Source organism: Limanda limanda, chromosome 10 (assembly GCF_963576545.1).
Source record: "Limanda limanda chromosome 10, fLimLim1.1, whole genome shotgun sequence".
Lineage (NCBI taxonomy): Eukaryota > Metazoa > Chordata > Actinopteri > Pleuronectiformes > Pleuronectidae > Limanda > Limanda limanda.
This window is the reverse complement of record NC_083645.1, coordinates 1,965,186-1,985,857: the sequence shown is the minus strand read 5'-3', so window position 1 is coordinate 1,985,857 and position 20,672 is coordinate 1,965,186. Positions and strand designations below refer to the sequence as shown.

Below are 20,672 nucleotides of genomic sequence, written 5' to 3'. Positions count from 1 at the left end.
CCTGTTTTGAGTCGTTAAGCCTCTTTTGCAAATGTCCACCTGTAAAAGACACCTCCTTTAAGCTAGAGTTGAACCAGCGACCTAAGGATGTCAACATATGTAACCTACAGTCCTCCGCTCTACCAACTGAGTTATCGAAGGGTCAAATCCTGTTTAACAGTGTAGAATTCTTTTGGAAAATGTCCATATCCTGGTTAGAAAATGTTCAACTTTGGTGTGAACTGCCAATGACCTGTTTTGAGTCGTTCAGCCCTTTTTGCAAATGTCCACCTGTAAAAGCCACCTCCTTCAGGAAAATGTCCATATCCTGGTTAGAAAATGTTCAACTTTGTTCTGAGTCCCTATGCTTAACATTCAGGACATTGAATGCACCGCCTACTTTTTGGTTGTCGAGGTACCCTGACAAGAGGTGTGAACTGCTGATGATCTGTTACAAGTCGTTAAGCCTCTTTTGCAAATGTCCACCTGTAAAAGACTCCTCCTTCGAGCCGGAGTTGAACCAGCGACCTAAGGATGTCAATATATGTACACTACAGTCCTCCGCTCTACCAACTGAGCTATCGAAGGGTCAAATCCTGTTTAACAGTGTAGAATTCCTTTGGAAAATGTCCATATCCTGGTTAGAAAATGTTCAGCTGTCTTCAGAGTGCCTATGCTAAACATTCAGGACATTGAATTCCCCGCCTACTTTTTGGTCATTGAGGTACTCTGAAAAGATGTGTGAACAGCCGATGACCTGTTTTGAGTCGTTAAGCCTCTTTTGCAAATGTCCACCTGTAAAAGACACCTCCTTTAAGCCAGAGTTGAACCAGCGACCTAAGGATGTCAACATATGTAACCTACAGTCCTCCGCTCTACCAACTGAGTTATCGAAGGGTCAAATCCTGTTTAACAGTGTAGAATTCTTTTGGAAAATGTCCATATCCTGGTTAGAAAATGTTCAACTTTGGTGTGAACTGCCAATGACCTGTTTTGAGTCGTTCAGCCCTTTTTGCAAATGTCCACCTGTAAAAGCCACCTCCTTCAGGAAAATGTCCATATCCTGGTTAGAAAATGTTCAACTTTGTTCTGAGTCCCTATGCTGAACATTCAGGACATTGAATGCACCGCCTACTTTTTGGTCGTCGAGGTACCCTGACAAGAGGTGTGAACTGCTGATGATCTGTTACAAGTCGTTAAGCCTCTTTTGCAAATGTCCACCTGTAAAAGACTCCTCCTTTAAGCTAGAGTTGAACCAGCGACCTAAGGATGTCAACATATGTAACCTACAGTCCTCCGCTCTACCAACTGAGCTATCGAAGGGTCAAATCCTGTTTAACAGTGTAGAATTCTTTTGGAAAATGTCCATATATCCACTTTGGTGAGAACTGCCAATGACCTGTTTTGAGTCGTTCAGCCCTTTTTGCAAATGTCCACCTGTAAAAGCCACCTCCTTCAGGAAAATGTCCATATCCTGGTTAGAAAATGTTCAACTTTGTTCTGAGTCCCTATGCTGAACATTCAGGACATTGAATGCACCGCCTACTTTTTGGTCGTCGAGGTACCCTGACAAGAGGTGTGAACTGCTGATGATCTGTTACAAGTCGTTAAGCCTCTTTTGCAAATGTCCACCTGTAAAAGACTCCTCCTTTAAGCTAGAGTTGAACCAGCGACCTAAGGATGTCAACATATGTAACCTACAGTCCTCCGCTCTACCAACTGAGCTATCGAAGGGTCAAATCCTGTTTAACAGTGTAGAATTCTTTTGGAAAATGTCCATATCCTGGTTAGAAAATGTTCAACTTTGGTGTGAACTGCCAATGACCTGTTTTGAGTCGTTCAGCCCTTTTTGCAAATGTCCACCTGTAAAAGCCACCTCCTTCAGGAAAATGTCCATATCCTGGTTAGAAAATGTTCAACTTTGTTCTGAGTCCCTATGCTGAACATTCAGGACATTGAATGCACCGCCTACTTTTTGGTCGTCGAGGTACCCTGACAAGAGGTGTGAACTGCTGATGATCTGTTACAAGTCGTTAAGCCTCTTTTGCAAATGTCCACCTGTAAAAGACTCCTCCTTTAAGCTAGAGTTGAACCAGCGACCTAAGGATGTCAACATATGTAACCTACAGTCCTCCGCTCTACCAACTGAGCTATCGAAGGGTCAAATCCTGTTTAACAGTGTAGAATTCTTTTGGAAAATGTCCATATCCTGGTTAGAAAATGTTCAACTTTGGTGAATGCACCGCCTACTTTTTGGTCGTCGAGGTACCCTGACAAGAGGTGTGAACTGCTGATGATCTGTTACAAGTCGTTAAGCCTCTTTTGCAAATGTCCACCTGTAAAAGACTCCTCCTTTAAGCTAGAGTTGAACCAGCGACCTAAGGATGTCAACATATGTAACCTACAGTCCTCCGCTCTACCAACTGAGCTATCGAAGGGTCAAATCCTGTTTAACAGTGTAGAATTCTTTTGGAAAATGTCCATATCCTGGTTAGAAAATGTTCAACTTTGGTGTGAACTGCCAATGACCTGTTTTGAGTCGTTCAGCCCTTTTTGCAAATGTCCACCTGTAAAAGCCACCTCCTTCAGGAAAATGTCCATATCCTGGTTAGAAAATGTTCAACTTTGTTCTGAGTCCCTATGCTGAACATTCAGGACATTGAATGCACCGCCTACTTTTTGGTCGTCGAGGTACCCTGACAAGAGGTGTGAACTGCTGATGATCTGTTACAAGTCGTTAAGCCTCTTTTGCAAATGTCCACCTGTAAAAGACTCCTCCTTTAAGCTAGAGTTGAACCAGCGACCTAAGGATGTCAACATATGTAACCTACAGTCCTCCGCTCTACCAACTGAGCTATCGAAGGGTCAAATCCTGTTTAACAGTGTAGAATTCTTTTGGAAAATGTCCATATATCCACTTTGGTGTGAACTGCCAATGACCTGTTTTGAGTCGTTCAGCCCTTTTTGCAAATGTCCACCTGTAAAAGCCACCTCCTTCAGGAAAATGTCCATATCCTGGTTAGAAAATGTTCAACTTTGTTCTGAGTCCCTATACTGAACATTCAGGACATTGAATGCCCCGCCTACTTTTGGACGTCGAGGTACCCTGACAAGATGTGAGAACTGCTGATGATCTGTTGCAAGTCGTTAAGCCTCTGTTGCAAATGTTCACCTGTAAAAGACACCTCCTTTAAGCTAGAGTTGAACCAGCGACCTAAGGATGTCAACATATGTAACCTACAGTCCTCCGCTCTACCAACTGAGTTATCGAAGGGTCAAATCCTGTTTAACAGTGTAGAATTCTTTTGGAAAATGTCCATTTCCTGGTTAGAAAATGTTCAACTTTGGTGTGAACTGCCAATGACCTGTTTTGAGTCGTTCAGCCCTTTTTGCAAATGTCCACCTGTAAAAGCCACCTCCTTCAGGAAAATGTCCATATCCTGGTTAGAAAATGTGCAACTTTGTTCTGAGTCCCTATGCTGAACATTCAGGACATTTAATGCACCGCCTACTTTTTGGACGTCGAGGTACCCTGACAAGAGGTGTGAACTGCTGATGATCTGTTACAAGTCGTTTAGCCTCTGTTGCAAATGTACACCTGTAAAAGACTCCTCCTTCGAGCCGGAGTTGAACCAGCGACCTAAGGATGTCAACATATGTACACTACAGTCCTCCGCTCTACCAACTGAGCTATCGAAGGGTCAAATCCTGTTTAACAGTGTAGAATTCTTTTGGAAAATGTCGATATCCTGTTTAGAAAATGTTCAGCTGTCTTCAGAGTGCCTATGCTAAACATTCAGGACATTGAATTCCCCGCCTACTTTTTGGTCATTGAGGTACTCTGAAAAGATGTGTGAACAGCCGATGACCTGTTTTGAGTCGTTAAGCCTCTTTTGCAAACGTCCACCTGTAAAAGACACCTCCTTTAAGCTAGAGTTGAACCAGCGACCTAAGGATGTCAACATATGTACACTACAGTCCTCCGCTCTACCAACTGAGTTATCGAAGGGTCAAATCCTGTTTAACAGTGTAGAATTCTTTTGGAAAATGTCCATATCCTGGTTAGAAAATGTTCAACTTTGGTGTGAACTGCCAATGACCTGTTTTGAGTCGTTCAGCCCTTTTTGCAATGTCCACCTGTAAAAGCCACCTCCTTCAGGAAAATGTCCATATCCTGGTTAGAAAATGTTCAACTTTGTTCTGAGTCCCTATGCTTAACATTCAGGACATTGAATGCACCGCCTACTTTTTGGTTGTCGAGGTACCCTGACAAGAGGTGTGAACTGCTGATGATCTGTTACAAGTCGTTAAGCCTCTTTTGCAAATGTCCACCTGTAAAAGACTCCTCCTTCGAGCCGGAGTTGAACCAGCGACCTAAGGATGTCTATATATGTACACTACAGTCCTCCGCTCTACCAACTGAGCTATCGAAGGGTCAAATCCTGTTTAACAGTGTAGAATTCCTTTGGAAAATGTCCATATCCTGGTTAGAAAATGTTCAGCTGTCTTCAGAGTGCCTATGCTAAACATTCAGGACATTGAATTCCCCGCCTACTTTTTGGTCATTGAGGTACTCTGAAAAGATGTGTGAACAGCAGATGACCTGTTTTGAGTCGTTAAGCCTCTTTTGCAAATGTCCACCTGTAAAAGACACCTCCTTTAAGCCAGAGTTGAACCAGCGACCTAAGGATGTCAACATATGTAACCTACAGTCCTCCGCTCTACCAACTGAGTTATCGAAGGGTCAAATCCTGTTTAACAGTGTAGAATTCTTTTGGAAAATGTCCATATCCTGGTTAGAAAATGTTCAACTTTGGTGTGAACTGCCAATGACCTGTTTTGAGTCGTTCAGCCCTTTTTGCAAATGTCCACCTGTAAAAGCCACCTCCTTCAGGAAAATGTCCATATCCTGGTTAGAAAATGTTCAACTTTGTTCTGAGTCCCTATGCTGAACATTCAGGACATTGAATGCACCGCCTACTTTTTGGTCGTCGAGGTACCCTGACAAGAGGTGTGAACTGCTGATGATCTGTTACAAGTCGTTAAGCCTCTTTTGCAAATGTCCACCTGTAAAAGACTCCTCCTTTAAGCTAGAGTTGAACCAGCGACCTAAGGATGTCAACATATGTAACCTACAGTCCTCCGCTCTACCAACTGAGCTATCGAAGGGTCAAATCCTGTTTAACAGTGTAGAATTCTTTTGGAAAATGTCCATATCCTGGTTAGAAAATGTTCAACTTTGGTGTGAACTGCCAATGACCTGTTTTGAGTCGTTCAGCCCTTTTTGCAAATGTCCACCTGTAAAAGCCACCTCCTTCAGGAAAATGTCCATATCCTGGTTAGAAAATGTTCAACTTTGTTCTGAGTCCCTATGCTTAACATTCCGGACATTGAATGCACCGCCTACTTTTTGGTTGTCGAGGTACCCTGACAAGAGGTGTGAACTGCTGATGATCTGTTACAAGTCGTTAAGCCTCTTTTGCAAATGTCCACCTGTAAAAGACTCCTCCTTCGAGCCGGAGTTGAACCAGCGACCTAAGGATGTCAACATATGTTCACTACAGTCCTCCGCTCTACCAACTGAGCTATCGAAGGGTCAAATCCTGTTTAACAGTGTAGAATTCTTTCGGAAAATGTCCATATCCTGGTTAGAAAATGTTCAGCTGTCTTCAGAGTGCCTATGCTAAACATTCAGGACATTGAATTCCCCGCCTACTTTTTGGTCATTGAGGTACTCTGAAAAGATGTGTGAACAGCCGATGACCTGTTTTGAGTCGTTAAGCCTCTTTTGCAAATGTCCACCTGTAAAAGACACCTCCTTTAAGCTAGAGTTGAACCAGCGACCTAAGGATGTCAACATATGTAACCTACAGTCCTCCGCTCTACCAACTGAGTTATCGAAGGGTCAAATCCTGTTTAACAGTGTAGAATTCTTTTGGAAAATGTCCATATCCTGGTTAGAAAATGTTCAACTTTGGTGTGAACTGCCAATGACCTGTTTTGAGTCGTTCAGCCCTTTTTGCAAATGTCCACCTGTAAAAGCCACCTCCTTCAGGAAAATGTCCATATCCTGGTTAGAAAATGTTCAACTTTGTTCTGAGTCCCTATGCTTAACATTCAGGACATTGAATGCACCGCCTACTTTTTGGTTGTCGAGGTACCCTGACAAGAGGTGTGAACTGCTGATGATCTGTTACAAGTCGTTAAGCCTCTTTTGCAAATGTCCACCTGTAAAAGACTCCTCCTTCGAGCCGGAGTTGAACCAGCGACCTAAGGATGTCAATATATGTACACTACAGTCCTCCGCTCTACCAACTGAGCTATCGAAGGGTCAAATCCTGTTTAACAGTGTAGAATTCCTTTGGAAAATGTCCATATCCTGGTTAGAAAATGTTCAGCTGTCTTCAGAGTGCCTATGCTAAACATTCAGGACATTGAATTCCCCGCCTACTTTTTGGTCATTGAGGTACTCTGAAAAGATGTGTGAACAGCCGATGACCTGTTTTGAGTCGTTAAGCCTCTTTTGCAAATGTCCACCTGTAAAAGACACCTCCTTTAAGCCAGAGTTGAACCAGCGACCTAAGGATGTCAACATATGTAACCTACAGTCCTCCGCTCTACCAACTGAGTTATCGAAGGGTCAAATCCTGTTTAACAGTGTAGAATTCTTTTGGAAAATGTCCATATCCTGGTTAGAAAATGTTCAACTTTGGTGTGAACTGCCAATGACCTGTTTTGAGTCGTTCAGCCCTTTTTGCAAATGTCCACCTGTAAAAGCCACCTCCTTCAGGAAAATGTCCATATCCTGGTTAGAAAATGTTCAACTTTGTTCTGAGTCCCTATGCTGAACATTCAGGACATTGAATGCACCGCCTACTTTTTGGTCGTCGAGGTACCCTGACAAGAGGTGTGAACTGCTGATGATCTGTTACAAGTCGTTAAGCCTCTTTTGCAAATGTCCACCTGTAAAAGACTCCTCCTTTAAGCTAGAGTTGAACCAGCGACCTAAGGATGTCAACATATGTAACCTACAGTCCTCCGCTCTACCAACTGAGCTATCGAAGGGTCAAATCCTGTTTAACAGTGTAGAATTCTTTTGGAAAATGTCCATATATCCACTTTGGTGAGAACTGCCAATGACCTGTTTTGAGTCGTTCAGCCCTTTTTGCAAATGTCCACCTGTAAAAGCCACCTCCTTCAGGAAAATGTCCATATCCTGGTTAGAAAATGTTCAACTTTGTTCTGAGTCCCTATGCTGAACATTCAGGACATTGAATGCACCGCCTACTTTTTGGTCGTCGAGGTACCCTGACAAGAGGTGTGAACTGCTGATGATCTGTTACAAGTCGTTAAGCCTCTTTTGCAAATGTCCACCTGTAAAAGACTCCTCCTTTAAGCTAGAGTTGAACCAGCGACCTAAGGATGTCAACATATGTAACCTACAGTCCTCCGCTCTACCAACTGAGCTATCGAAGGGTCAAATCCTGTTTAACAGTGTAGAATTCTTTTGGAAAATGTCCATATCCTGGTTAGAAAATGTTCAACTTTGGTGTGAACTGCCAATGACCTGTTTTGAGTCGTTCAGCCCTTTTTGCAAATGTCCACCTGTAAAAGCCACCTCCTTCAGGAAAATGTCCATATCCTGGTTAGAAAATGTTCAACTTTGTTCTGAGTCCCTATGCTGAACATTCAGGACATTGAATGCACCGCCTACTTTTTGGTCGTCGAGGTACCCTGACAAGAGGTGTGAACTGCTGATGATCTGTTACAAGTCGTTAAGCCTCTTTTGCAAATGTCCACCTGTAAAAGACTCCTCCTTTAAGCTAGAGTTGAACCAGCGACCTAAGGATGTCAACATATGTAACCTACAGTCCTCCGCTCTACCAACTGAGCTATCGAAGGGTCAAATCCTGTTTAACAGTGTAGAATTCTTTTGGAAAATGTCCATATCCTGGTTAGAAAATGTTCAACTTTGGTGTGAACTGCCAATGACCTGTTTTGAGTCGTTCAGCCCTTTTTGCAAATGTCCACCTGTAAAAGCCACCTCCTTCAGGAAAATGTCCATATCCTGGTTAGAAAATGTTCAACTTTGTTCTGAGTCCCTATGCTGAACATTCAGGACATTGAATGCACCGCCTACTTTTTGGTCGTCGAGGTACCCTGACAAGAGGTGTGAACTGCTGATGATCTGTTACAAGTCGTTAAGCCTCTTTTGCAAATGTCCACCTGTAAAAGACTCCTCCTTTAAGCTAGAGTTGAACCAGCGACCTAAGGATGTCAACATATGTAACCTACAGTCCTCCGCTCTACCAACTGAGCTATCGAAGGGTCAAATCCTGTTTAACAGTGTAGAATTCTTTTGGAAAATGTCCATATATCCACTTTGGTGTGAACTGCCAATGACCTGTTTTGAGTCGTTCAGCCCTTTTTGCAAATGTCCACCTGTAAAAGCCACCTCCATCAGGAAAATTTCCATATCCTGGTTAGAAAATGTTCAACTTTGTTCTGAGTCCCTATGCTGAACATTCAGGACATTGAATGCACCGCCTACTTTTTGGTCGTCGAGGTACCCTGACAAGAGGTGTGAACTGCTGATGATCTGTTACAAGTCGTTAAGCCTCTTTTGCAAATGTCCACCTGTAAAAGACTCCTCCTTTAAGCTAGAGTTGAACCAGCGACCTAAGGATGTCAACATATGTAACCTACAGTCCTCCGCTCTACCAACTGAGCTATCGAAGGGTCAAATCCTGTTTAACAGTGTAGAATTCTTTTGGAAAATGTCCATATCCTGGTTAGAAAATGTTCAACTTTGGTGTGAACTGCCAATGACCTGTTTTGAGTCGTTCAGCCCTTTTTGCAAATGTCCACCTGTAAAAGCCACCTCCTTCAGGAAAATGTCCATATCCTGGTTAGAAAATGTTCAACTTTGTTCTGAGTCCCTATGCTGAACATTCAGGACATTGAATGCACCGCCTACTTTTTGGTCGTCGAGGTACCCTGACAAGAGGTGTGAACTGCTGATGATCTGTTACAAGTCGTTAAGCCTCTTTTGCAAATGTCCACCTGTAAAAGACTCCTCCTTCGAGGCGGAGTTGAACCAGCGACCTAAGGATGTCAACATATGTAACCTACAGTCCTCCGCTCTACCAACTGAGCTATCGAAGGGTCAAATCCTGTTTAACAGTGTTGCATTGTTTTGAAAATGTCCATATCATGGTTAGAAAATGTTCAGCTGTCTTCAGAGTGCCTATGCTAAACATTCAGGACATTGAATGCCCCGCCAACTTTTTGGTCATTGAGGTTCTTTGGTCAGAGTCCCTATGCTAAACATTCAGGACATTGAATTCCCCGCCTACTTTTTGGTCATTGAGGTACTCTGAAAAGATGTGTGAACAGCCGATGACCTGTTTTGAGTCGTTAAGCCTCTTTTGCAAATGTCCACCTGTAAAAGACACCTCCTTTAAGCTAGAGTTGAACCAGCGACCTAAGGATGTCAGCATATGTAACCAAACACCTCCGATGCTAAACATTCAGGACATTGAATGCCCCGCCAACTTTTTGGTCATTGAGGTTCTTTGTTCAGAGTCCCTATGCTGAACATTCAGGACATTGAATGCCCCGCCTACTTTTTGGTCATTGAGGTACCCTGACAAGAGGTGTGAACTGCTGATAATCTGTTATGAGTCGTTAAGCCTCTGTTGAAAATGTCCACCTGTAAAAGACTCCTCCTTCGAGCCGGAGTTGAAATAGCGACCTAAGGATGACAAAATGTGTAATCACAGTCCTACGATCCTAAACATTCAGGACATTGAATGCCCCGCCAACTTTTTGGTCATTGAGGATCTTTGTTCAGATTCCCTATACTGAACATTCAGGACATTTAATGCACCGCCTACTTTTTGGACGTCGAGGTACCCTGACAAGAGGTGTGAACTGCTGATGATCTGTTACAAGTCGTTTAGCCTCTGTTGCAAATGTACACCTGTAAAAAACTCCTCCTTCGAGCCGGAGTTGAACCAGCGACCTAAGGATGTCAACATATGTACACTACAGTCCTCCGCTCTACCAACTGAGCTATCGAAGGGTCAAATCCTGTTTAACAGTGTAGAATTCTTTTGGAAAATTTCCATATCCTGGTTAGAAAATGTTCAGCTGTCTTCAGAGTGCCTATGCTAAACATTCAGGACATTGAATTCCCCGCCTACTTTTTGGTCATTGAGGTACCCTGACAAGAGGTGTGAACTGCTGATGATCTGTTACAAGTCGTTAAGCCTCTTTTGCAAATTTCCACCTGTAAAAGACTCCTCCTTCGAGCCGGAGTTGAACCAGCGACCTAAGGATGTCAACATATGTACACTACAGTCCTCCGCTCTACCAACTGAGCTATCGAAGGGTCAAATCCTGTTTAACAGTGTAGAATTCTTTTGGAAAATGTCCATATCCTGGTTAGAAAATGTTCAGCTGTCTTCAGAGTGCCTATGCTAAACATTCAGGACATTGAATTCTCCGCCTACTTTTTGGTCATTGAGGTACTCTGAAAAGATGTGTGAACAGCCGATGACCTGTTTTGAGTCGTTAAGCCTCTTTTGCAAATGTCCACCTGTAAAAGACACCTCCTTTAAGCTAGAGTTGAACCAGCGACCTAAGGATGTCAACATATGTAACCTACAGTCCTCCTCTCTACCAACTGAGCTATCGAAGGGTCAAATCCTGCTTAACAGTGTAGAATTCTTTTGGAAAATGTCCATATCCTGGTTAGAAAATGTTCAGCTGTCTTCAGAGTGCCTATGCTAAACATTCAGGACATTGAATTCCCCGCCTACTTTTTGGTCATTGAGGTACTCTGAAAAGATGTGTGAACAGCCGATGACCTGTTTTGAGTCGTTAAGCCTCTTTTGCAAATGTCCACCTGTAAAAGACACCTCCTTTAAGCTAGAGTTGAACCAGCAACCTAAGGATGTCAACATATGTAACCTACAGTCCTCCGCTCTACCAACTGAGTTATCGAAGGGTCAAATCCTGTTTAACAGTGTAGAATTCTTTTGGAAAATGTCCATATCCTGGTTAGAAAATGTTCAACTTTGGTGTGAACTGCCAATGACCTGTTTTGAGTCGTTCAGCCCTTTTTGCAAATGTCCACCTGTAAAAGCCACCTCCTTCAGGAAAATGTCCATATCCTGGTTAGAAAATGTTCAACTTTGTTCTGAGTCCCTATGCTGAACATTCAGGACATTGAATGCACCGCCTACTTTTTGGCAGCGAGGTACCCTGACAAGAGGTGTGAACTGCTGATAATCTGTTTCGAGTCGTTTCGTCTCTGTTGCAAATGTCCACCTGTAAAAGAATCCTCCTTCGATCCGGAGTTGAACCAGCGACTTAAGGATGTCAACATATGTACACTACAATCCTCCGCTCTACCAACTGAGCTATCGAAGGGTCATATCCTGTTTAACAGTGTAGAATTCTTTTGGAAAATGTCCATATCCTGGTTAGAAAATGTTCAACTTTGGTGTGAACTGCCAATGACCTGTTTTGAGTCGTTCAGCCCTTTTTGCAAATGTCCACCTGTAAAAGCCACCTCCTTCAGGAAAATGTCCATATCCTGGTTAGAAAATGTTCAACTTTGTTCTGAGTCCCTATACGGAACATTCAGGACATTGAATGCCCCGCCTACTTTTGGACGTCGAGGTACCCTGACAAGATGTGAGAACTGCTGATGATCTGTTGCAAGTCGTTAAGCCTCTGTTGCAAATGTTCACCTGTAAAAGTCTCCTCCTTCGAGCCGGAGTTGAACCAGCGACCTAAGGATGTCAACACATGTAACTAACAGTCCTCCGTTCTACCAACTGAGCTATCGAAGGGTCAAATCCTGTTTAACAGTGTAGAATTCTTTTGGAAAATGTCCATATCCTGGTTAGAAAATGTTCAACTTTGTTCAGAGTCCCTATGCTGAACATTCAGGACATTGAATGCACCGCCTACGTTTTGGTCGTCGAGGTACCCTGACAAGAGGTGTGAACTGCTGATAATCTGTTTTGAGTCGTTAAGCCTCTGTTGAAAATGTCCACCTGTAAAAGACTCCTCCTTCTAGCCGGAGTTGAACCAGCGACCTAAGGATATCATTATGTGTAACCTACAGTCCTACGATGCTAAACATTCAGGACATTGAATGCTTACAGTCCTCCGCTCTACCAACTGAGCTATTGAAGGATCAAATCCTGTTTAACAGTGTTGCATTGTTCTGGAAAATTTCCATATCATGGTTAGAAAATGTTCAGCTGTCTTCAGAGTGCTTATGCTAAACATTCAGGACATTGAATGCCCCGCCTACTTTTTGGTCACTGAGGTACTCTGAAAAGAGGTGTGAACTGCCGATGACCTGTTTTGGGTCGTTAAGCCTTTTTTGCAAATGTCCACCTGTAAAAGACTCCTCCTTCTAGCCGGAGTTGAACCAGCGACCTAAGGATGTCATTATGTGTAACCTGCAGTCCTACGATGCTAAACATTCAGGACATTGAATGCCCCGCCAACTTTTTGGTCATTGAGGATCTTTGTTCAGATTCCCTATACTGAACATTCAGGACATTGAATGCACCGCCTACTTTTTGGACGTTAAGGTACCCTGACAAGAGGTGTGAACTGCTGATGATCTGTTACAAGTCGTTTAGCCTCTGTTGCAAATGTCCACCTGTAAAAGACTCCTCCTTCGAGCCGGAGTTGAACCAGCGACCTAAGGATGTCAACATATGTAACCAACACTCCTCGGATGCTAAACATTCAGGACATTGAATGCCCCGCCAACTTTTTGGTCATTGAGGTTCTTTGGTCAAAGTCCCTATGCTGAACATTCAGGACATTGAATGCCCCACCTACTTTTTGGTCATTGAGGTACTCTGAAAAGAGGTCTGAACTGCCGATGACCTGTTTTGAGTTGTTAAGCCTCTTTTGAACATGTCCACCTGTTAAAGACACCTCCTTCAGGCCAGAGTTGAACCAGCGACCTAAGGATGTCAACATATGTAACCTACAGTCCTCCGCTCTACCAACTGAGTTATCGAAGGGTCAAATCCTGTTTAACAGTGTAGAATTCTTTTGGAAAATGTCCATATCCTGGTTAGAAAATGTTCAACTTTGGTGTGAACTGCCAATGACCTGTTTTGAGTCGTTCAGCCCTTTTTGCAAATGTCCACCTGTAAAAGCCACCTCCTTCAGGAAAATGTCCATATCCTGGTTAGAAAATGTTCAACTTTGTTCTGAGTCCCTATGCTGAACATTCAGGACATTGAATGCACCGCCTACTTTTTGGTCGTCGAGGTACCCTGACAAGAGGTGTGAACTGCTGATGATCTGTTACAAGTCGTTAAGCCTCTTTTGCAAATGTCCACCTGTAAAAGGCTCCTCCTTTAAGCTAGAGTTGAACCAGCGACCTAAGGATGTCAACATATGTAACCTACAGTCCTCCGCTCTACCAACTGAGCTATCGAAGGGTCAAATCCTGTTTAACAGTGTAGAATTCTTTTGGAAAATGTCCATATCCTGGTTAGAAAATGTTCAGCTGTCTTCAGAGTGCCTATGCTAAACATTCAGGACATTGAATTCCCCGCCTACTTTTTGGTCATTGAGGTACTCTGAAAAGATGTGTGAACAGCCGATGACCTGTTTTGAGTCGTTAAGCCTCTTTTGCAAATGTCCACCTGTAAAAGACACCTGCTTTAAGCTAGAGTTGAACCAGCGACCTAAGGATGTCAACATATGTAACCTACAGTCCTCCGCTCTACCAACTGTGTTATCGAAGGGTCAAATCCTGTTTAACAGTGTAGAATTCTTTTGGAAAATGTCCATATCCTGGTTAGAAAATGTTCAACTTTGGTGTGAACTGCCAATGACCTGTTTTGAGTCGTTCAGCCCTTTTTGCAAATGTCCACCTGTAAAAGCCACCTCCTTCAGGAAAATGTCCATATCCTGGTTAGAAAATGTTCAACTTTGTTCTGAGTCCCTATGCTGAACATTCAGGACATTGAATGCACCGCCTACTTTTTGGTCGTCGAGGTACCCTGACAAGAGGTGTGAACTGCTGATGACCTGTTACAAGTCGTTAAGCCTCTTTTGCAAATGTCCACCTGTAAAAGACTCCTCCTTCGAGCCGGAGTTGAAATAGCGACCTAAGGATGACAACATGTGTAATCACAGTCCTACGATCCTAAACATTCAGGACATTGAATGCCCCGCCAACTTTTTGGTCATTGAGGATCTTTGTTCAGATTCCCTATACTGAACATTCAGGACATTTAATGCACCGCCTACTTTTTGGACGTCGAGGTACCCTGACAAGAGGTGTGAACTGCTGATGATCTGTTACAAGTCGTTTAGCCTCTGTTGCAAATGTACACCTGTAAAAGACTCCTCCTTCGAGCCGGAGTTGAACCAGCGACCTAAGGATGTCAACATATGTACACTACAGTCCTCCGCTCTACCAACTGAGCTATCGAAGGGTCAAATCCTGTTTAACAGTGTAGAATTCTTTTGGAAAATGTCCATATCCTGGTTAGAAAATGTTCAGCTGTCTTCAGAGTGCCTATGCTAAACATTCAGGACATTGAATTCCACGCCTACTTTTTGGTCATTGAGGTACCCTGACAAGAGGTGTGAACTGCTGATGATCTGTTACAAGTCGTTAAGCCTCTTTTGCAAATGTCCACCTGTAAAAGACTCCTCCTTCGAGCCGGAGTTGAACCAGCGACCTAAGGATGTCAACATATGTAACCTACAGTCCTCCGCTCTACCAACTGAGCTATCGAAGGGTCAAATCCTGTTTAACAGTGTAGAATTCTTTTGGAAAATGTCCATATCCTGGTTAGAAAATGTTCAACTTTGGTGTGAACTGCCAATGACCTGTTTTGAGTCGTTCAGCCCTTTTTGCAAATATCCACCTGTAAAAGCCACCTCCTTCAGGAAAATGTCCTTATCCTGGTTAGAAAATGTTCAACTTTGTTCTGAGTCCCTATGCTTAACATTCAGGACATTGAATGCACCGCCTACTTTTTGGTCGTCGAGGTACCCTGACAAGAGGTGTGAACTGCTGATGATCTGTTACAAGTCGTTAAGCCTCTTTTGCAAATGTCCACCTGTAAAAGACTCCTCCTTCGAGCCGGAGTTGAACCAGCGACCTAAGGATGTCAACATATGTACACTACAGTCCTCCGCTCTACCAACTGAGCTATCGAAGGGTCAAATCCTGTTTAACAGTGTAGAATTCTTTTGGAAAATGTCCATATCCTGGTTAGAAAATGTTCAGCTGTCTTCAGAGTGCCTATGCTAAACATTCAGGACATTGAATTCCCCGCCTACTTTTTGGTCATTGAGGTACTCTGAAAAGATGTGTGAACAGCCGATGACCTGTTTTGAGTCGTTAAGCCTCTTTTGCAAATGTCCACCTGTAAAAGACACCTCCTTTAAGCTAGAGTTGAACCAGCGACCTAAGGATGTCAACATATGTAACCTACAGTCCTCCGCTCTACCAACTGAGCTATCGAAGGGTCAAGTCCTGCTTAACAGTGTAGAATTCTTTTGGAAAATGTCCATATCCTGGTTAGAAAATGTTCAGCTGTCTTCAGAGTGCCTATGCTAAACATTCAGGACATTGAATTCCCCGCCTACTTTTTGGTCATTGAGGTACTCTGAAAAGATGTGTGAACAGCCGATGACCTGTTTTGAGTCGTTAAGCCTCTTTTGCAAATGTCCACCTGTAAAAGACACCTCCTTTAAGCTAGAGTTGAACCAGCAACCTAAGGATGTCAACATATGTAACCTACAGTCCTCCGCTCTACCAACTGAGTTATCGAAGGGTCAAATCCTGTTTAACAGTGTAGAATTCTTTTGGAAAATGTCGATATCCTGGTTAGAAAATGTTCAACTTTGGTGTGAACTGCCAATGACCTGTTTTGAGTCGTTCAGCCCTTTTTGCAAATGTCCACCTGTAAAAGCCACCTCCTTCAGGAAAATGTCCATATCCTGGTTAGAAAATGTTCAACTTTGTTCTGAGTCCCTATGCTGAACATTCAGGACATTGAATGCAACGCCTACTTTTTGGTCGTCGAGGTACCCTGACAAGAGGTGTGAACTGCTGATGATCTGTTACAAGTCGTTAAGCCTCTTTTGCAAATGTCCACCTGTAAAAGACTCCTCCTTCGAGCCGGAGTTGAACCAGCGACCTAAGGATGTCAACATATGTAACCTACAGTCCTCCGCTCTACCAACTGAGCTATCGAAGGGTCAAATCCTGTTTAACAGCGTTGCATTGTTTTGAAAATGTCCATATCATGGTTAGAAAATGTTCAGCTGTCTTCAGAGTGCCTATGCTAAACATTCAGGACATTGAATGCCCCGCCAACTTTTTGGTCATTGAGGTTCTTTGGTCAGAGTCCCTATGCTAAACATTCAGGACATTGAATTCCCCGCCTACTTTTTGGTCATTGAGGTACTCTGAAAAGATGTGTGAACAGCCAATGACCTGTTTTGAGTCGTTAAGCCTCTTTTGCAAATGTCCACGTGTAAAAGACACCTCCTTTAAGCTAGAGTTGAACCAGCGACCTAAGGATGTCAGCATATGTAACCAAACACCTCCGATGCTAAACATTCAGGACATTGAATGCCCCGCCAACTTTTTGGTCATTGAGGTTCTTTGTTCAGAGTCCCTATGCTGAACATTCAGGACATTGAATGCCCCGCCTACTTTTTGGTCATTGAGGTACTCTGAAAAGAGGTGTGAACTGCCAATGACCTGTTTTGAGTCGTTCAGCCCTTTTTGCAAATGTCCACCTGTAAAAGCCACCTCCTTCAGGAAAATGTCCATATCCTGGTTAGAAAATGTTCAACTTTGTTCTGAGTCCCTATGCTGAACATTCAGGACATTGAATGCACCGCCTACTTTTTGGTCGTAGAGGTACCCTGACAAGAGGTGTGAACTGCTGATAATCTGTTTCGAGTCGTTAAGCCTCTGTTGAAAATGTCCACCTGTAAAAGACTCCTCCTTCGAGCCGGAGTTGAAATAGCGACCTAAGGATGACAACATGTGTAATCACAGTCCTACGATCCTAAACATTCAGGACATTGAATGCCCCGCCAACTTTTTGGTCATTGAGGATCTTTGTTCAGATTCCCTATACTGAACATTCAGGACATTTAATGCACCGCCTACTTTTTGGACGTCGAGGTACCCTGACAAGAGGTGTGAACTGCTGATGATCTGTTACAAGTCGTTTAGCCTCTGTTGCAAATGTACACCTGTAAAAGACTCCTCCTTCGAGCCGGAGTTGAACCAGCGACCTAAGGATGTCAACATATGTACACTACAGTCCTCCGCTCTACCAACTGAGCTATCGAAGGGTCAAATCCTGTTTAACAGTGTAGAATTCTTTTGGAAAATGTCCATATCCTGGTTAGAAAATGTTCAGCTGTCTTCAGAGTGCCTATGCTAAACATTCAGGACATTGAATTCCCCGCCTACTTTTTGGTCATTGAGGTACTCTGAAAAGATGTGTGAACAGCCGATGACCTGTTTTGAGTCGTTAAGCCTCTTTTGCAAATGTCCACCTGTAAAAGACACCTCCTTTAAGCTAGAGTTGAACCAGCGACCTAAGGATGTCAACATATGTAACCTACAGTCCTCCGCTCTACCAACTGAGTTATCGAAGGGTCAAATCCTGTTTAACAGTGTAGAATTCTTTTGGAAAATGTCCATATCCTGGTTAGAAAATGTTCAACTTTGGTGTGAACTGCCAATGACCTGTTTTGAGTCGTTCAGCCCTTTTTGCAAATGTCCACCTGTAAAAGCCACCTCCTTCAGGAAAATGTCCATATCCTGGTTAGAAAACGTTCAACTTTGTTCTGAGTCCCTATGCTGAACATTCAGGACATTGAATGCACCGCCTACTTTTTGGTCGTCGAGGTACCCTGACAAGAGGTGTGAACTGCTGATGATCTGTTACAAGTCGTTAAGCCTCTTTTGCAAATGTCCACCTGTAAAAGACTCCTCCTTCGAGCCGGAGTTGAACCAGCGACCTAAGGATGTCAACATATGTAACCTACAGTCCTCCGCTCTACCAACTGAGCTATCGAAGGGTCAAATCCTGTTTAACAGTGTTGCATTGTTTTGAAAATGTCCATATCATGGTTAGAAAATATTCAGCTGTCTTCAGAGTGCCTATGCTAAACATTCAGGACATTGAATGCCCCGCCAACTTTTTGGTCATTGAGGTACGCTGAAAAGAGGTTTGAACTGCCAATGACCTGTTTTGAGTCGTTAAGCCTTTTTTGCAAATGTTCACCTGTATAAGCCACCTCCTTCAGGAAAATGTCCATATCCTGGTTAGAAAATGTTAAACTTTGTTCTGAGTCCCTATGCTGAACATTCAGGACATTGAATGCACCACCTACTTTTTGGTCGTCGAGGTACCCTGACAAGAGGTGTGAACTGCTGATAATCTGTTTCGAGTCGTTAAGCCTCTGTTGAAAATGTCCACCTGTAAAAGAATCCTCCTTCGATCCGGAGTTGAACCAGCGACTTAAGGATGTCAACATATGTACACTACAATCCTCCGCTCTACCAACTGAGCTATCGAAGGGTCAAATCCTGTTTAACAGTGTAGAATTCTTTTGGAAAATGGCCATATCCTGGTTAGAAAATGTTCAACTTTGGTGTGAACTGCCAATGACCTGTTTTGAGTCGTTAAGCCTTTTATGCAAATGTCCACCTGTTAAAGCCACCTCCTTCAGGAAAATGTCCATATCCTGGTTAGAAAATGTTCAACTTTGTTCTGAGTCCCTATGCTGAACATTCAGGACATTGAATGCACCACCTACTTTTTGGTCGTCGAGGTACCCTGACAAGAGGTGTGAACTGCTGATAATCTGTTTCGAGTCGTTAAGCCTCTGTTGAAAATGTCCACCTGTAAAAGACTCCTCCTTCGAGCCGGAGTTGAAATAGCGACCTAAGGATGACAACATGTGTAATCACAGTCCTACGATCCTAAACATTCAGGACATTGAATGCCCCGCCAACTTTTTGGTCATTGAGGATCTTTGTTCAGATTCCCTATACTGAACATTCAGGACATTTAATGCACCGCCTACTTTTTGGACGTCGAGGTACCCTGACAAGAGGTGTGAACTGCTGATGATCTGTTACAAGTCGTTTAGCCTCTGTTGCAAATGTCCACCTGTAAAAGACTCCTCCTTCGAGGCGGAGTTGAACCAGCGACCTAAGGATGTCAATATATGTAACCTACAGTCCTCCGCTCTACCAACTGAGCTATCGAAGGGTCAAATCCTGTTTAACAGTGTTGCATTGTTTTGGAAAATGTCCATATCATGGTTAGAAAATGTTCAGCTGTCTTCAGAGTGCCTATGCTTAACATTCAGGACATTGAATTCCCCGCCTACTTTTTGGTCATTGAGGTACTCTGAAAAGATGTGTGAACAGCCGATGACCTGTTTTGAGTCGTTAAGCCTCTTTTGCAAATGTCCACCTGTAAAAGCCACCTCCTTAAAGCTAGAGTTGAACCAGCGACCTAAGGATGTCAGCATATGTAACCAACACTCCTCCGATGCTAAACATTCAGGACATTGAATGCCCCGCCAACTTTTTGGTCATTGAGGTTCTTTGTTCAGAGTCCCTATGCTGAACATTAAGGACATTGAATGCCCCGCCTACTTTTTGGTCATTGAGGTACTCTGAAAAGAGGTGTGAACTGCCGATGACCTGTTTTGAGCCGTTAAGCCGAGTCGTTTCGTCTCTATTGCAAATGTCCACCTGTAAAAGAATCCTCCTTCGAGCCGGAGTTGAACCAGTCCTCCGCTCTACCAACTGAGCTATCGAAGGGTCAAATTCTGTTTATCCCGGGAATATTCCATGACACAGTATTAAAGAGACATTCATAAACAGTAATGGAAGTTCTATAGACAAAATGAGACACAGACACAGACTCTAAGCAATAGCTACAGGCCTACCCAGCTGCTCATGGGACATTGCCTTTGCACCAAACTGCCTACCTTTCCTAAGAGGTTGCACCCAGCTCTCCAATACCTTCTACAGCTTCAGCTCAAGGAGACAAAGAAAAGATGGATGGAGGCAAAATGTTTCAAACAGTGGCACAGAACAAGAAACCTTGTAAAACTTTCACCTGAAGACCATGTTTGGATCTCTAATGCAAAAGCACCTGGCACAGTGACATCTTAATGCTGTGGGGATGTGGTAATATAAGGTAATTTAGTTATTTAAGTCAGTTCTAGATCTCACAGCAAAAATTCTACAACCAATTGCACAATTGTACATTTCTAAAAAGACAACTTCACACACCCCCACCTGAGGAACTTAATACCATCTTTTGAAAGAAGCTACCTGTGGCATGAAAACAGCTGTGTGAAAGTAAATTAATCAGTGGTAGCATTCCATGAATCACACCAAATGTCTTCATCTTCTACTCCACTGTTCAGCTAAAAGGGAAATAAATTTGAATTTTTTACAAAACCATCCTACTGTTCAAATGCCAGTGGATTTAAATAAACAGGATATGTCTATTTGCTGCCAGGTTAATTGCATATATTCAGCCTATTACAAATAGAGCTAGGTGGATCATTATGTCCAGTGATAAAATAGGTGACTCTATTATGCAACACACAGCACACATCATTTA

At 43.1% G+C, this 20,672-nt stretch overlaps 24 non-coding genes across 24 annotated transcripts; all 24 read right to left on the bottom strand.

Moving 5' to 3' along the window:
- Positions 1 to 479: 479 nt before the first annotated feature.
- Positions 480 to 567, bottom strand: trnay-gua (transfer RNA tyrosine (anticodon GUA)). Its single transcript is given in 2 exon segments — positions 480 to 515; positions 531 to 567. It is a non-coding gene; the product is annotated as a tRNA-Tyr (tRNA).
- A 647-nt stretch (positions 568 to 1,214) lies between these two features.
- On the bottom strand, positions 1,215 to 1,302 carry trnay-gua (transfer RNA tyrosine (anticodon GUA)). Its single transcript is given in 2 exon segments — positions 1,215 to 1,250; positions 1,266 to 1,302. It is a non-coding gene; the product is annotated as a tRNA-Tyr (tRNA).
- A 323-nt stretch (positions 1,303 to 1,625) lies between these two features.
- trnay-gua (transfer RNA tyrosine (anticodon GUA)) lies at positions 1,626 to 1,713 on the bottom strand. Its single transcript is given in 2 exon segments — positions 1,626 to 1,661; positions 1,677 to 1,713. It is a non-coding gene; the product is annotated as a tRNA-Tyr (tRNA).
- Positions 1,714 to 2,051: 338 nt separating this feature from the next.
- trnay-gua (transfer RNA tyrosine (anticodon GUA)) lies at positions 2,052 to 2,139 on the bottom strand. The gene is given in 2 exon segments: positions 2,052 to 2,087; positions 2,103 to 2,139. It is a non-coding gene; the product is annotated as a tRNA-Tyr (tRNA).
- Positions 2,140 to 2,329: 190 nt separating this feature from the next.
- On the bottom strand, positions 2,330 to 2,417 carry trnay-gua (transfer RNA tyrosine (anticodon GUA)). The gene is given in 2 exon segments: positions 2,330 to 2,365; positions 2,381 to 2,417. It is a non-coding gene; the product is annotated as a tRNA-Tyr (tRNA).
- Positions 2,418 to 2,755: 338 nt separating this feature from the next.
- Positions 2,756 to 2,843, bottom strand: trnay-gua (transfer RNA tyrosine (anticodon GUA)). Its single transcript is given in 2 exon segments — positions 2,756 to 2,791; positions 2,807 to 2,843. It is a non-coding gene; the product is annotated as a tRNA-Tyr (tRNA).
- A 748-nt stretch (positions 2,844 to 3,591) lies between these two features.
- trnay-gua (transfer RNA tyrosine (anticodon GUA)) lies at positions 3,592 to 3,679 on the bottom strand. Its single transcript is given in 2 exon segments — positions 3,592 to 3,627; positions 3,643 to 3,679. It is a non-coding gene; the product is annotated as a tRNA-Tyr (tRNA).
- A 646-nt stretch (positions 3,680 to 4,325) lies between these two features.
- trnay-gua (transfer RNA tyrosine (anticodon GUA)) lies at positions 4,326 to 4,413 on the bottom strand. Its single transcript is given in 2 exon segments — positions 4,326 to 4,361; positions 4,377 to 4,413. It is a non-coding gene; the product is annotated as a tRNA-Tyr (tRNA).
- Positions 4,414 to 5,060: 647 nt separating this feature from the next.
- Positions 5,061 to 5,148, bottom strand: trnay-gua (transfer RNA tyrosine (anticodon GUA)). The gene is given in 2 exon segments: positions 5,061 to 5,096; positions 5,112 to 5,148. It is a non-coding gene; the product is annotated as a tRNA-Tyr (tRNA).
- Positions 5,149 to 5,486: 338 nt separating this feature from the next.
- trnay-gua (transfer RNA tyrosine (anticodon GUA)) lies at positions 5,487 to 5,574 on the bottom strand. Its single transcript is given in 2 exon segments — positions 5,487 to 5,522; positions 5,538 to 5,574. It is a non-coding gene; the product is annotated as a tRNA-Tyr (tRNA).
- A 647-nt stretch (positions 5,575 to 6,221) lies between these two features.
- On the bottom strand, positions 6,222 to 6,309 carry trnay-gua (transfer RNA tyrosine (anticodon GUA)). The gene is given in 2 exon segments: positions 6,222 to 6,257; positions 6,273 to 6,309. It is a non-coding gene; the product is annotated as a tRNA-Tyr (tRNA).
- Positions 6,310 to 6,956: 647 nt separating this feature from the next.
- Positions 6,957 to 7,044, bottom strand: trnay-gua (transfer RNA tyrosine (anticodon GUA)). Its single transcript is given in 2 exon segments — positions 6,957 to 6,992; positions 7,008 to 7,044. It is a non-coding gene; the product is annotated as a tRNA-Tyr (tRNA).
- A 323-nt stretch (positions 7,045 to 7,367) lies between these two features.
- trnay-gua (transfer RNA tyrosine (anticodon GUA)) lies at positions 7,368 to 7,455 on the bottom strand. Its single transcript is given in 2 exon segments — positions 7,368 to 7,403; positions 7,419 to 7,455. It is a non-coding gene; the product is annotated as a tRNA-Tyr (tRNA).
- A 1,601-nt stretch (positions 7,456 to 9,056) lies between these two features.
- Positions 9,057 to 9,144, bottom strand: trnay-gua (transfer RNA tyrosine (anticodon GUA)). Its single transcript is given in 2 exon segments — positions 9,057 to 9,092; positions 9,108 to 9,144. It is a non-coding gene; the product is annotated as a tRNA-Tyr (tRNA).
- Positions 9,145 to 9,975: 831 nt separating this feature from the next.
- trnay-gua (transfer RNA tyrosine (anticodon GUA)) lies at positions 9,976 to 10,063 on the bottom strand. The gene is given in 2 exon segments: positions 9,976 to 10,011; positions 10,027 to 10,063. It is a non-coding gene; the product is annotated as a tRNA-Tyr (tRNA).
- Positions 10,064 to 10,284: 221 nt separating this feature from the next.
- trnay-gua (transfer RNA tyrosine (anticodon GUA)) lies at positions 10,285 to 10,372 on the bottom strand. Its single transcript is given in 2 exon segments — positions 10,285 to 10,320; positions 10,336 to 10,372. It is a non-coding gene; the product is annotated as a tRNA-Tyr (tRNA).
- Positions 10,373 to 12,061: 1,689 nt separating this feature from the next.
- Positions 12,062 to 12,189, bottom strand: trnay-gua (transfer RNA tyrosine (anticodon GUA)). Its single transcript has 2 exons — positions 12,153 to 12,189; positions 12,062 to 12,097 (listed from the first exon to the last, which is right to left on the bottom strand). It is a non-coding gene; the product is annotated as a tRNA-Tyr (tRNA).
- Positions 12,190 to 14,383: 2,194 nt separating this feature from the next.
- trnay-gua (transfer RNA tyrosine (anticodon GUA)) lies at positions 14,384 to 14,471 on the bottom strand. Its single transcript is given in 2 exon segments — positions 14,384 to 14,419; positions 14,435 to 14,471. It is a non-coding gene; the product is annotated as a tRNA-Tyr (tRNA).
- A 221-nt stretch (positions 14,472 to 14,692) lies between these two features.
- Positions 14,693 to 14,780, bottom strand: trnay-gua (transfer RNA tyrosine (anticodon GUA)). The gene is given in 2 exon segments: positions 14,693 to 14,728; positions 14,744 to 14,780. It is a non-coding gene; the product is annotated as a tRNA-Tyr (tRNA).
- Positions 14,781 to 15,118: 338 nt separating this feature from the next.
- trnay-gua (transfer RNA tyrosine (anticodon GUA)) lies at positions 15,119 to 15,206 on the bottom strand. Its single transcript is given in 2 exon segments — positions 15,119 to 15,154; positions 15,170 to 15,206. It is a non-coding gene; the product is annotated as a tRNA-Tyr (tRNA).
- Positions 15,207 to 16,162: 956 nt separating this feature from the next.
- Positions 16,163 to 16,250, bottom strand: trnay-gua (transfer RNA tyrosine (anticodon GUA)). Its single transcript is given in 2 exon segments — positions 16,163 to 16,198; positions 16,214 to 16,250. It is a non-coding gene; the product is annotated as a tRNA-Tyr (tRNA).
- A 1,026-nt stretch (positions 16,251 to 17,276) lies between these two features.
- Positions 17,277 to 17,364, bottom strand: trnay-gua (transfer RNA tyrosine (anticodon GUA)). Its single transcript is given in 2 exon segments — positions 17,277 to 17,312; positions 17,328 to 17,364. It is a non-coding gene; the product is annotated as a tRNA-Tyr (tRNA).
- A 647-nt stretch (positions 17,365 to 18,011) lies between these two features.
- trnay-gua (transfer RNA tyrosine (anticodon GUA)) lies at positions 18,012 to 18,099 on the bottom strand. Its single transcript is given in 2 exon segments — positions 18,012 to 18,047; positions 18,063 to 18,099. It is a non-coding gene; the product is annotated as a tRNA-Tyr (tRNA).
- Positions 18,100 to 19,210: 1,111 nt separating this feature from the next.
- trnay-gua (transfer RNA tyrosine (anticodon GUA)) lies at positions 19,211 to 19,298 on the bottom strand. The gene is given in 2 exon segments: positions 19,211 to 19,246; positions 19,262 to 19,298. It is a non-coding gene; the product is annotated as a tRNA-Tyr (tRNA).
- Between the last annotated feature and the right edge of the window lie 1,374 nt (positions 19,299 to 20,672).